The sequence below is a fragment of the Schistocerca piceifrons genome, chromosome X (genome assembly GCF_021461385.2).
Source record: "Schistocerca piceifrons isolate TAMUIC-IGC-003096 chromosome X, iqSchPice1.1, whole genome shotgun sequence".
NCBI lineage: Eukaryota > Metazoa > Arthropoda > Insecta > Orthoptera > Acrididae > Schistocerca > Schistocerca piceifrons.
Window position 1 is genome coordinate 480,556,108 of NC_060149.1, and position 4,953 is coordinate 480,561,060.

At 33.3% G+C, this 4,953-nt stretch overlaps 1 non-coding gene across 1 annotated transcript; it reads left to right on the forward strand.

Annotated features, from left to right (window-relative positions):
* The first annotated feature begins 4,869 nt into the window (after positions 1–4,869).
* Trnaf-gaa lies at positions 4,870–4,953 on the forward strand. The gene is given in 2 exon segments: positions 4,870–4,909; positions 4,919–4,953. It is a non-coding gene; the product is annotated as a tRNA-Phe (tRNA).

The window sequence follows — 4,953 nt, forward strand, 5'->3', positions numbered from 1 at the left end:
AACTAATGAAATATTTTGTAATAGTAATATGTGATTTATTCAATACTTATAAATATTACTTTGATAAAATGAAAACTGAATGAGATGAAAAAAATTAGAATTTCAGGAAAGTAATTGAAAAATAATGATGTAAGCTTTTCCTGAATTCAATTTGATGTGCAATAATAGAACCACGTGGATATAGAAAAACGACATTAACGATGGTTAACTATATTTTGGCTCCTGAATGGCTAAACTTGGATGAAGTTAATCAGTTACATATTTATTATAAATGTATAGATCAACCAAATACAGAGAATCGATAAAGGGTTGTGAAAAATTGATAACAAACACAGTAAAAAAACTTTCTAATTTTAATGAAAATAATGATGAAATTATGCCTTTAGATAATTGTGAAGGTAATTGACTTATTTTATCTCACAGTTGTATTCCTGAAACTTAATATATAATAAAGGGATAGTATACTAGAGGAAGACATAAACAAATGCATTTTTGAAATTTATTTTCATATGTGCAAAAACAATTATTTAACAATAATTTAAATTTTAAAATATTTTTAGACAAGTTGTTAGAAGATATAGAAAGATAGAAGAAATGTTAAGAGATTCATTTTAAAAAAAACTGTCACAGCTTAAAATGAAAAATATAAAGCATAAGGTCAAACTGTTATTGTTGTAACTGAAAAAGCAGTTTATAATTTTTCAAAGCAATTGAGGAAAATAGAGAAAATGGAGAACAAATTCTTTCTTATTATTAACAATAACATAATTTAGAAGAATTTAATGATCTACCTGCAATCAAAAACATATCATAAAAATTACATTTTAAGCAAATCAGAAATATAACTGAATAAATATGAAGGTGAGGTCAAATCCAGTTAGGCTTCAGAGATGTGAAAAATCATCAAATATTACAAAAATAATTGTAAATGGAAGAATGCTAGAATATACTAAGCACAGTGTAGGTACAGATGTTGGATTAATACCTGCTAGTAGATGAAATTTGTTTGGTGAAATATGACATTATGACAGAACTGGATTAATGAACATTTTAACTAAATAACAGATTACTGTGGATAGTATGAAAAAAAATCATGTTATTGATTTAGCAAATTAGGTGGTTCTGTTTTATAATTTATGTGCATTATATTCTGATAAGAAATCAAAAGCTAAACAAATGCAGGTATAAATGAAACTGTACCATTTATTTAAAACGAAATACCTGTATATTTGGTTAAAGATTGAAGTTTTGATAAAAAAACGTTATCAAGGATGAATGATGTTTGTTACTTAATCGACAGATTGATATTACACAATGGAGGGGAATTAGTTGGAAATAAAAGTATTTATAATGAAAAACGTATAAATTTAATAATTTTTATCATTAACCATTTCAAAGGTATGCTTTATTAAATTAGATTTAATCATTGTTCAACTTTTACTGCCCTAAAAGGACTTGTTGAATGATTTAATAGGGTATTAAAGGAAAAAATGTGGGAAAAATGTAACTTACAAGCAAATTATACTTGGGTTTATTTGGTTTCTAAATTAATTAAGTAATGGAATAATATAATATATTCAACAATAAAATGGAAGCCAAAGATGTCAACAAAGAAAATGAAATAAAATTAGTTGCATATTGTTTATGCACCAAATTTTGTAGTTACTAAGTGTAAATATTAAGAAGGTCAATAAGTAAATTGAAAGGAATTTTTGGAAAAGGCTATACAGCTAAAATTGAAAAAGTCAATTATTCTAATCAAATCAATTTCAAATCAAGGGATTTTAATGGAGAAGTCAATCAAAATTGTTATGATCAAGAACTACAAAAAACAAAATAGCCATTTTTTACTAAATTTAATTTTTATAAGTGAACAAAATTTAAAGCCCTCAATTTTATTATTTTCCAGGGAAAGAGAAAAGTAAAAAAAATTTCCTGATAAACATGTAGAGATTAATATAAGTATTGTTGATGGTTGGGTTCATCCCAATCAAGCTCAGCTATATAGATTTTAAAAACGTCCAAACTGATGAATCAGAAAATAATACATATGACAAAATGTAATAGAAATTTTGTTAATAATTATGTTGCAAAACGATGTGACTCTGGAACTATAGAAAAGTAAGTTATATTTTATGATGAACAGAACATCGTTTTGTTGCTTCATCCATTTTATTAAATTCAACTTTCTCCCTCTGTTACAAAATTTTTATGGTAAGAAAATTGTATAAAAAATGAAGTCTTGTATGCATTATAAATATTTTGTTATTTTTTCTTAAGATTATAAAGAAGTAATGTGGGAAGGAAATTTAACTAGGATTTTTTCTTTTAGTTCTTGTTCAAATGAAGCTGTTCTTAGAAGGTTTGACAAATAGAATGCTGGAGTCGAAATAAAAGATACATTACCAAAAGAAGGAAAAGTTGTTAGTGAAAATGTGGAAATTAGAGTACCTATTGTTAAATATGATCCTCATTATGAACTTGCATTAAGACAAGAAGATTCAAAATCCTAAAATACCAATACCTTTCTTATAATTACAAATTTCAAATTTTTTAAATTCAGCAGAATTTCATAATGCTTACTTTTTGTGTCTGCTGATGGGAATATCTGGATTGGACTGTTGATCACTGGAAATGAGTCAACTCTTTAGGTGAATCACAATTTTGCTACACAAGGTCAATGCTCATCTCCACAAAGTCTGTCATAGAAGTGAATGGCGCCTCAAAATGTGCAGCACACCACAGATGGAGACTGGTGGGAGTGGTATTATGTTATGTGAGACATTCTTCTGGTTTTGCATGGGACTTGTGGTAGTAATCAAAGACACACTGACTGGTGCAAACCATCTGCATTCCCTCATGCTTGACGTCTTCCCTGAGGGGATTTCATCTTTCAGCACTATATCTGTCCATGTCTTGGAGTCAGAATCGTGCTACAGTGGAAGACCATTATAGTGAACTCACGTTGGTGTCTCCATGACCAAATTAACCTGAGGTTAATCCTATGGATCCCCTCTGGGCCACTATCGAGCACCATCACCGCATACACATACACACACACACACACACACACACACACACACACACACACACACACACACACACACACACACATCGGATATAACCAATTTATAGTTAAAATTTGTATGTCTCAGAGGAGGACATCCAATGACGGTAAACTCGAACACCCACCCACCTCAGGTGTGAGTGTAGGGTGGCAACTCTTAAATCATAAATGGAAACCTCCATTTTTTACTACAGATTCGGATTATATGGAGAAAATAATAATTTTTGTCTCAAACAGTTTTCCTGTATCCCGAGAGATAGCACAGTAATCGGAAAAATCAAATTGGATAGGGTATTGCGTTTCAAAATGCTATCCAATGACCTTTGAATTAACCCCCCCCCCCCCCCCGCCATCACCTCCACGCTGCGAGGGTAGGACAAGCAATTATTTCAAAAGTTTTAATTGGAAACCCCATGCTCAGTATTGTATTCCTCCAACGAAACGAAAAGGGGACTTGTCGACACCTGATTGGGGCTGCGTATTGAACAACGACTTGTCGTGAAAGTCAGTGCAGTCCCATTAAAAGTTATTAAATAATTTTATATCTCACCTTCGAACTGTGGAGGTAGGGGAGTTAATTCAAGTATTACTGGATAGCATTTTGAAACATACAATTTACTATCCAATTTGATTTTCCAAGTACAGCACCATCTGTCACGAAACAAAAATAATTTCAGATACAACTTATTTATTTTTTCCATAGAATCTGAACCTGTAATAAAAATAGAGGTTCTCACTTCACATTTCAAAGATGCCCCACCCCCACCCCCACACATCGCCCCCCCCCCCCCCCCCCCGTTCCAGAAGCGGCTCATTTACGTGCATGGCTGTCGGGTGGGTAGACATTTACAAATATAGGGTGCCCTAGGCGGAACTGTCAGTATTCAGGGATATGATAGGACTTACCATTTTATACAAAAAACTTCATGTGGACATATGCCTTATTCCAAACAGATGAACGGTTTCTGAGATAGAACACATTTAATGAATCTTGTTATTTATTTTCTGTATTATTAAATACGTTATCTGGTTGCTAGATGCAGACCTATCTTTGAGTTCACGACGTAACACATTGTTAGTTTCAATCTATGAAGCTCTGGATTCGGTGATGGAAGGGCCCTCATGAATTCAGCGGTCACAGAACTGCTACATTTTGGAGAAACTGTTAAACTGGTGACATGTATGTTGATTATTATTCATGGCCGCATTGACTAAGTTGTGGTGGATAGTGATGTAGCTACAATAAAATGAGTCATACCAAAACTGCTAAATAATAAACTGCGAACTAGACAATTACATTTATTCACAAACAGATACAATGTTAGGGTCGCCACAAGCATCACATGTGCTTGGGAAAATCTGTCTTGACTGTCTTAATACAAGAATAGATAAAAATATAATAATCGAAGTGAAATAACTATAAATTGACACTGCCTTTTAGTTAGTGGAAGAAAGGCCGGGATTGGATTAAAGAAGTAAACCAGTTCAGTTACGTGTCTTCTAACATAATTACACATGTTGTCTGCCAATTGAATTCAACAAATGAGTGGCCACTAATAGAATAAGGAAAGAAAAATAGAAGGTTAGCACCATTTACGTATGTTCTGGTCTCCTGTTTACCCATATTAGTGTTGGCTGGTTCAAATGGCTCTGAGCATTATGGGACTTAACTTCTGAGGTCATCAGTCCCCGAGAACTTAGAACTACTTAAACCTAACCAACCTAAGGACATCACACACATCCATGCCCGAGGCAGGATTCGAACCTGCGACTGTAGCGGTCGCGCGGTTCCAGACTGTAGCGCCTGGGTGGCCGAGCGGTTCAAGGCGCTACAGTCTGAAACCGCGCGACCGCTACGGTCGCAGGTTCGAATCCTGCCTCGGGCA